A 10,217-nucleotide genomic window follows, 5' to 3' on the forward strand; every position below is an offset into this window, starting at 1 on the left:
CCAGAGAGTGAAAACTCTACATTTATGATTTTAGAAGTGATAAAACTTCCAGGTGGTAATAATATAAGAGATACAAGCATGCAAATATGTGATTGAAATGGGATATAAGCATCACAAGGACGGAAGAAGTAAAGAAATTCTAAAGCTAAATGGTTTCAGATGTGATGGCAAGATACAGAAATATGATGAATACTCTGACCCATAGCCCAAAGCTTTAATTGATTGAGGGGACTGATATGGGAGTGGCAAGGAGAGGTGGAGGCTGGTACAAAAGAATCAGAGAATTCATCAAAATAATTCTGAGAAAAAAGTATTTCGAAATATAGTGGGCAACATTATCATTCATTGATGTCTTATGCCTTTCAAAAGTCGGTGGAATGGTTGAAATTAGCAGAAAGAATGGTCTTTAGATTTTAGTGTGCAGTCCTACTGAGCTCAATTCTGTGTATATTTAAAATAATAAGATCAAGCACTTATAATTCACTCTACAACTGATTTTTCTCTGTAGATGGAATTAAATTGCTAATTCATTTTAAGAAGAAAGAATGAAGTCATTACTCAAAGCAGGGGTAGAATTCGAATTGCAACATTCAGACTTTGCAATGTTTTTGAGTTTTTGATTAACTTTCTCTGTAATGTTTTTGCATTTTCAAAGACTCTTTGGCTACAAATTTTCAATATAATGAGCCCCTATATTTTTTTACCCTTCTAGTGGATATTTTCAATTCCATTTAAGAATCAATTTCTATCTTCCAGAAAGAAGAAAACAATAGAAAAAGAAAAAAAGACCAGAGCATGATGCTCTATGTTTGAAACGTCTTAATATTAGTTTGCAGTAAGATTTATGTAGTTATATCAGCCTTCAAACTTCCTTGTTCCACCAGATGATAGAGTTTGAATCTGAACTATATTGAATTACAATTTATGAAAAATATTAATCATTAAAGTAAAACAAATTTGTTTTATAAATTAATTTAAACATATGTCTTCTAAGAGTCATTGAAATTATGAGTCATGAAGTCTTTTTTAAAATTTATTAATTTTTAAACTTTCATTTTATATTCAAGGGTACATATGTAGGCTTGTTATATAGGTAAACTTTTGTCGTGGGGGTTTGTTGTCCAGATTATTTCATGAAATTATTCTATCATAAATTTGTAGTCATAACATCTCTTTTTTTCCCAACAAGAAAAAGGCATTGCCAAATGTCAGTAAAAAAATAAATAAGTAAATACATAGAAAGATAAAGAAATATCTTTCTTTTAAGAAAAAAGTTAAAAGGAGATATAAATTGAATGTCAAAATTACCAAAAAAAAAAAAAAAAAAGTCATTGGAGTCACTTTGAGTTCTTTTTTTCTTTTCTTTTTTTTTTTTTTTTGAGTTATGTTTGCCTCACTAATAAACTTTTATTTCACTCGAATTAGAGTAAAAATCTTCTATACATTAAGTATCTTCCCTGCCCAATAATTCAAAGAAAAAATGCAAAATGATTAGTAAAGAAAAATATAAGAATTAACAGACCCTTTAAATTTGTTTTAAATATTTTTAAAGTTAAAGAGTGTTTAAAGTTTGTAATTCCTAGTAGTAAAACATTAACTGAATGAATACCCTAATGTCAAACCACTGTAAAATGCTTCAGCTGCATTTGGGGGAGAGGAATAGGGATTATCTTCAAAGCACCCCAGCTCTCTTGATGAGAAGGTCAGAGGTACACTGGTTTGTATTATTGCGACATCCATAAGGTGATCTAGGTTGCTTTTCCTTCAGCAAAGGCTTTGTTTATCAGAAGGGCATTATGCTTGACCTCCAAATTTGGCTGACAATTTGCTGATAAGACTCATGACCTTTGGGTTGCTCTGGTATTTTGACATATTTGCTGGGTTCTGAGCCGCATCCTGGAAGGCCAGCATAACTTCTGGATCCTGCATGGCTGCAAGAACCTCTGGATCACTAAGAATTTCATTGAGTCCAGGCATTCAGGCCATTCCAGGCATGCCCCCTCCCATTCCAGGCATTCCCCCAGGAAAGCCACCTGGAAAAGAGCCATACTGAGCTCCTGACTGTCGTCTGGCTTCTTCCTCCCTCTGGGCTCTCTCATGCTCTTCTCAAGCCTTCTTAACTCTTTCTGTTCTTTCTTTGACCTCTCACTTTTCACGTTTTCGCTCATACTTTCTCTGATGTTCTGCAATTTTCTGTGCCCTCGGTTGATCTTCTTTCAGCATTGCACTTGCATCTTCATCATAATCCAATTTACAGGCAAGGGCAAGATCATGGGCTGCTTCTTCCCAGTGGCCCAGAAGTCTGTGTGCTTTCCCTCGCCACTTGTGAGGCTGAGCTGAATCAGGATTTATTTCAATGGCTCTGTCGCAGTCTCAAATGGCAGCATTTGGCTTCTGTAATTTGACAAAGACACTGGCCCTCTTGGCATACAAAATGGCCAAGCGAGGATTCAGCTTGATGGCATCTGTGAATAAGTCAATGGCTTTCTGCAATTGACCATCATTTAGGGCTTCAATAGCAGCCACTTTCTTATCATTTGCCTGATCCATCATCTCCTCTGTTATCTCTGCATTTTCATCTCCCATTTCTTGAGGGGTGTCAGTGTCTGGTTCAATCACACCTTCATTATCAATTTCTAGATCACTTTCCTCACTTGATGGTTCGTCTGCCTTTAAGTCTTCCTCTACCTTCTTACTATCAAGTTTTTCTTCCTTGGTATTTTCTTCTGATTTAGCTTTCTGAGGAGCAGGTGGTATTTTACCCCCAATACTCTCCACCCACTCCCTCAGGAAGCACATTTCCTCGGTGTGCAGAACACTTGGATCCTGCTTACACATCTTCACAAAGGCCCGAAGCTCGTTCACCTTGCGGGGGTCCATGGTCGGGAAGTGGTGGGCGAAGCTGAGGGTCCGCGGCCCGCTTCCAGGCCGAGGCGTGACCGCTCAGAAGGGGCGAGTTCTCTCTTTTTTTCACAATGCTATGGGGAGTCACAAAAGGACCAGGAAAAAACTGACTCAGATTTAAAACAGAATAAAATAAAAAAACAAAAATATCTGTAAATGTTTTATAGTTATCTACCATATGCTTAAATTTTGCCATGTTGATTTTAGGGAAGCCGTGAAAGGAATGTTGTTTTATATTGCATGACAATAAATGTTAAAGTTAATGAAAAAATAAGCACATTCCAAGTACAAGTTACACTTGCAAGATACATGAAAAATTTTTAAGAGACTTTATATTTATGCAAGTTATTTAAATTCGTAACTTAATTTTGCCCAAGTAAGTGTGTTTCAATATTCTCACTTGCACGACAGTATACAAGTAGTAATATTGGAACATACTTATATGGGAATATTGGAACACCGTTACTTTGGCAAAATATAAAATCAAGCAGTGTTGCAAATCTAAAGGGAAACTTAGTTATGGTAGTCACCAGACCTAGTGGGCTACAAGGAATTTTTCCTTTTCTAATGTCAGCTTTGTTTTGATCACTTATTACAATGCAGTGTATAGTTAATCATGACTAAACACTAAAGATAGATATAAAAAATCAAAGGTTATTATTTGTGGAGTCAGCTACCTTTAGAATCTTCAAATATATTTTTCATACTTGAAAAATATTTTGACAGGCTTTGTTCTCAATTTTACTGACATTAAGGAGACACTAAAATAATTTTTGAGGTGATGATCTGGATACCGTTATGTTATAGAATCCAATATTCGATGAGAACTGACTTTAAATCATAGATGTTATCTTAAAAAATAAAACATGATTTTCTTGGTACTTTTTGAAAAATATTCTATACAAATTCACTTATTTTTTTCTTTGTTTTTTATTTCCAGTTATTCAGGCTTCCTTTTCACCACTACACAATGGGAAACCGTCCCATTGACTGGCAAAGAATGCACACTGATGAATAACATGATGCCATACATTATGCAAAAGCCAAGCTGCCTGAAATATCCCTGTAATGTATTATTGTTCTCTTTGACAAAGAGGTGAAACTAATGGTGAATGCTGCTTGATTTTCAGAATATTTAGCAAGGTCAAAATTTTTTTTTATTGTTTCTGATTTTAGATTTTATTCATCAATATATGTTGTATTTTAAATTTTATCCTATTGTATAGAATAACCAAAAACATAGTCTTAATTTATATTTGATTGTATTTTTTTTGACACTGTATTATATGATGGTCAATAACATGCAATCTTTTGGACTTTGTGGTCCGCTAATAACTGTGTTTTTGCCCTCTGTGCACTATATATAAAACAATTCTTTAAAACAACATGTGCACTTAATTCTGAAGTTTCATGCATGTGCCTATAGTAATTATATGACATTGAATAATATAATTAATGCTAATGTTAAATAATTTTAATTTTCTCAACTTTTCGAACATTTCATGAAAATAAATTTTATAAAATGACCCTTACCATCTCCCAAATAATTCTGGAACAATCTGGTTTAAATCAAAGTATATATATATATATATTTAAGTATATATATATATATAAAGTATATATATATATAAGTATATATATATATAAAGTATATATATATATAAGTATATATATATAAAGTATATATATATAAGTATATATATATAAAGTATATATATATAAGTATATATATATAAGTATATATATATATAAGTATATATATATAAGTATATATATATAAAGTATATATATATAAGTATATATATATAAAGTATATATATATAAGTATATATATATAAGTATATATATATAAAGTATATATATATAAGTATATATATATATAAAGTATATATATATAAGTATATATATATAAGTATATATATATAAAGTATATATATATAAGTATATATATATATAAAGTATATATATATAAGTATATATATATATAAAGTATATATATATAAGTATATATATATAAAGTATATATATATAAGTATATATATATATAAAGTATATATATATAAGTATATATATATATAAAGTATATATATATATAAGTATATATATATAAAGTATATATATATAAGTATATATATATATAAAGTATATATATATAAGTATATATATATATAAAGTATATATATATATATAACTATATATATATATATATAATTTTTTTGTTGAAGGACTTTTTTATATTTGGAATGTGCCTATTGTTTTTATTCTTCACAGAGTATTTCTTGGAATCAGCAGGATCATTGTTGTGTAAACCCAGTCAGAGAAGTCTTGCTTTATACTCCTTTTGTCAGTTAAAATGCTTGTTACTTCTTGATTCATTTTGTACATTAATATTACTATTGCAATTCAGATTTCAATAGAATTCACTCAGTGTCTAGTGATGGTAAATGGAAAGAAATGCACTGTTAAATGAATACTAGTCTAAATTTCTTCACATTTAGTTTTATCTCTAAATCATAATTTGCATGTTTCTTAGATAATTTATTCCATACACTCACCTTATATAATTAAGCCTATTATTTTTCTAGTTGAAATTTTATTTTAGACCTAAGAATGTAAACAAAGTCCTCATTATTATTAACAATACTTGAACATTATATTGTTTAAAGAGTGCATTATTTAGTATTTTAAATGCCTAGGTCTAATGCAGAATGATATACATTAAAATTTAGGGTTTAGGATGAATGTCACAATCCAAAAAATGAATGAAAGCAAAAGGTCAAAGTTAAAAAATTAATAATAACCCTAAATCCTTATTTGCTTTAGCCTAGAAGAAATGTGAAGATAATTTTATTGAAATAGCATTAACAATGGAAGTTTCAAGGTGAATTTTCTAAAGGTTTTTCAACACTTAAAGAAAACATTAAATATTTACATAGATTTCATTATATTAAAAATAAAATAGTCCTTAAGTACTATTTTAGAACCAGATTCTTCATAAATCCAGAGATAAACTGAACTTTTATTTAGACTCTTCTTGTGGAAGTTTTTTGTTTGTTTGTTTTGTTTTGTTTTGTGTTTTAAGATACACATAATATAGAAATAACTTTTTATTTGAATAAATTGAAGATACAAATATTTATAATAAATCTATAGATCTTTCTCATTTTAATACTTTTATGATTGATTAATCTGATTAATGGAATTTGAGGTAGATTTTTATCATTTTGCTACTTTTTTGATTGATTAATCTGATTACTTTGAACGGAATTTCAGGTCATTATATTTTGTCCATATGATCATAACCTATTTTAATATACAAGTAGTTCTACCTAAAAATTAATCAGTCATTTTACCGTTACTTTTGTAGATTTAATACACATAACAAAAAGAGTTAATTATAATTATGTAAAATAATTGTCAGATTAACTTCTGGTATGTGATGTGAAGAAGCTTCACATCAGTTGTGAAGATTTAATATACATAACAAAAATAGATTTTTGTAGATTTAATATACATAACAAAAGAGTTAATTATAATTATGTAAAACATTTGTCAGATTTACTTCTGGTATGTGAGGGGAAGCAAAAGCTTTCTAGTAGATTTTTTCTAATCATTGTGCATTAAAATTTTAATCTTCACACACAACAAAACAGAAAGCCGTAGTTCATTTGTTTTCAGTAGAATGCATTATTTATAGGATCAGATATATAAAGGGTTTACATAATAAAGTAGGTTTGTTTCAAAGCATTTGGGACTTGACCAACATTTTCCCTTTATTTGACATGAATGACTTATTGAACAAATCTGGCTAAGGTTAAAACTTCATAGTTTGTCTTGGAAAATTCTGCTAACTCTTACATCATTCATTTTGTTTACCTGTAAAAGAGATAAATATGTGGGTGTAAAAGTCTCAGAACCAAACTAATACTGATGCATCAAAGAATGAGATTCCCTTTAGGAAGGCCAAAGAGAAGGAGACTGACATTTCTTGAGCACTGCCAGGACCGTTTCATATAGCAATGTTGCTAGACACTTTGAATATACATTCACACACTAAGTATCAATATTTTAGTCAATGACGAACTGCATATATGACTGTAGTTCTATATAATTATAATACAATATTTTTACTGTGCTTTCTCTAATATTAGATATCTTTAAATACACCAATACTTGCTATGTTACAATTGCTTACAGTATTTAGAATAGTAACATGCTGTACAGGTTTGTAGTCTAGGAGCCATAGGCTATGCCAAATAGCCTAGGTGTGTAGTAGGTTTTACACCCTAGGTGCAGGTGTCTATGAGGTGCACTCAATGACAAAATTGCCTAACAATGCATCTCTCATAATGTTAACATGTGACTGTATATTGTGGCATGCACCAACACATTAGGTTCAGTTAGTTTTCAAATCTCCCTTCTTTAAGATAAAAAAACTGAATGTTGGAGAAATTAGATAATCTTTTGAGGCACACCCTAGTTATTAATGATAAAAATTCAAATCCAGGACTTCTTGACTCCAATATTCTGCACATTCTAACACAACAAATTACTTAGTTTATTTCTCTGTTAGAGATATTCCCTATTACTACAGAGGACTTATGAAGTCCCTAAGGCTTATTCCAGCAGTGCCACCATTTTCAACTGCCTAGCTTGGGTGTACTTAAATCTCAAAGTTTTTATGAGCTTCACAAGATTTCTGGCTTTTATTTTATACCATATTCTTAGCAGAAAACAGGCCCATCTCTTGCATAATGTAGAATTACAGAAATTATCTGACTTGATGGGCTATACAAGGACAAAAAAAAAGATTACACATGTACTCTAAATGGCAGTATGTTCAGTCAGAGAATCCACTCCACCTGTGTCCAAGTCATTAGGCTGGCTGTTCTTCAGAGAACAGAGATGTTTTACATACTCTTTTAAAAATTTGCATGCCAAGCACATCTAGAGAAAGTACTGGATGCATTTCAAACACCAATTTTAAAACTTGAAATTTTGTAGAATTCTCAAAAGGAAAAAGTCATTTCTCCACAACTTATAGAAATAAATTAAGCCTACATCTTTAAATAGGCTATGAAGTCTTTGCTAATTGCTTGACAAGTCCTATAATTGCTTGTTCACAGACAAATCATCACGAAGATTATCAGTGAGTCTCTGACTTAAATTATTTGATCGATATTGATTTATATAGATCTGTAGGCTAGGAAGTCCCATATCAAGGTGCTGGGGTTTGGGGAGGATTTCATGTCATCACATGGTGGAAGGAGAAAGGGCAAGAGAAAGACCTTAAAAAGAGGGCCAAACTTGCTTTTATAAAACATCTACTTTCTTGATAACTAACCCAGTTCTTCACTAATAACAGTAATCCATTTATGAGGTCAGAGCCCTTGTCATCTGATTGCTTCCCATTAGGCTTCATCCCCCAACACTATTGTATTGGGGATTGACTTTGTAACACCTAAACCTTTGGGACACATTCAATCCATAGTACTTACTAACATTTACAGTGTATATACGTGACTAAATCCCTTTGAGAACAGAAAGTGTTATCAACATCTTCATTTTCATAACACTACTTAACCATTCTTAATGAATCTATTATTACTTTATTATTTGTTTTAAAACTGTTGGTTTATCCTAAGCAAATTTCTATGAGATACACAATATATTAATATATTAATTTATAAGATAAAATTACAGGTAAGGATGAATTATATTGCTTAGAATGATAGTATTTGTTAAGCAAATGAGAACTAATTAATCAACTCGGTTACATTAAAATTCTGACTACTCTTTAGAGTCACTAAGAGTTCTTAAAATATCTGATAACTTGGACCAAACCGGGAGTTTTGTTTTCTTGATTTTATGAATATTTTGTGACTTATGTGCATGTGTATGTGTATAATGTTATATACATGAATATATATTTGTACTTAATTTTAAGAAGCCATAAAAATTCTACTTATATTCAGAATTGAGAATCACTAAACTATTTGAACTCATTCACTTTAAAGACAAGATAATCAATGTAATAACAGCACTTTGTTATGGTTCCACAACAATGTCTCACTTAGAGAAAGTACTGAGATAAGAAACCAGAGTTCTTGTTCTTCAGCAATTTTTCCATTATTCAACTGGAAGCCACTGTCCTCATGACAAATTATGTATGTTGTGTCCAATCCCTTCCAGGTGACTTTCTGAGTTTTAATGTGTTACTCCATTTAATCTTCACAGGAACCCCATAAAGTAAATATAATATTTTTATTATTTTCCATTTTACTGATAAGAATTATGAGGCCCAGATAGAGTAACTAAACATTCCAAAGTTACTTGCCTGGTTCATAGCAGAGCTGTAATTTAAATCTGGAACATCTGACTCCATAATATTTTCTTTTAACTTCTATATCCCAGTGTCTCCATAATTTTTTATAGCATTCTATAATCCAAATTCTATTTTCTTGTCATACAAAATGTCACATAGTATGTAGGATTTTTTGGAGGTGGTTTAGATAATTTTCAAAAATTTTAAAATTTCATGTCACACTTTGACTAAAATTTTTCTTCACAATTGGCTTGCTGTTACTTTAACTCCTTGCTCTCATACAGGCTTTAATCCTCAAAAGAAATATTTAAAATATGTTAGTATTCATATTCATTAATTTAAAATGTCAGTGTTTATATACATATAATTTAATTTTCAGCTCATTTAAATTAATTTGATTTTATATTTAGATAGAATATATATCTTTTTAACAATTGTATTCTATGGGATATTGCTTTTCTCAATATCTATACATAATTCTGGTCATTAAACTGTGAGCTCAGACAATTGACCAAATTAAAAATTACTCAAGAATGAGATTTTGCAATTATATGATCAAAAATTCTTTCTTATTTTGAGCAAATTATCAATTAAATTGCTTAAATCAACAAAAACTTCATTTAAACTATAGGTACATAATTCATTTTCCATAAAATAAATGAAGAAGTGGAATACAAAGCATAAAGTCACTCTATGCAGATAATTATATGAATTATCCTGCCTAAAGGATTTATGAAATGTCCATTCTGAATGTTTTCAAATCTTAAACACAACAAATGAAGAAGTGAGTATTACACAGTCTCAGTAACTTGATAAGAAATTTTACAGTATATGTTCCTTTGCCATGATAAAATGGGCTGAATTGAATTATCTTTAATAGTGTATTTTACTTGTTTGTTCTTTTCACTTGGAGACATAAAGCTATAGAAAGATCAGTGCTTTGACAGGTAAATAAAAATAGGGAAATGAATATTTTAAATTATAGTTA

The 10,217-nt window shown here is 30.1% G+C and overlaps 1 pseudogene; it reads right to left on the minus strand.

Moving 5' to 3' along the window:
• Window positions 1–1,736: 1,736 nt before the first annotated feature.
• Window positions 1,737–2,930, minus strand: LOC100393256 (hsc70-interacting protein-like; annotated as a pseudogene).
• Between the last annotated feature and the right edge of the window lie 7,287 nt (window positions 2,931–10,217).

The sequence above is a fragment of the Callithrix jacchus genome, chromosome 3 (genome assembly GCF_049354715.1).
Source record: "Callithrix jacchus isolate 240 chromosome 3, calJac240_pri, whole genome shotgun sequence".
In the NCBI taxonomy this organism is placed as follows: domain Eukaryota; kingdom Metazoa; phylum Chordata; class Mammalia; order Primates; family Cebidae; genus Callithrix; species Callithrix jacchus.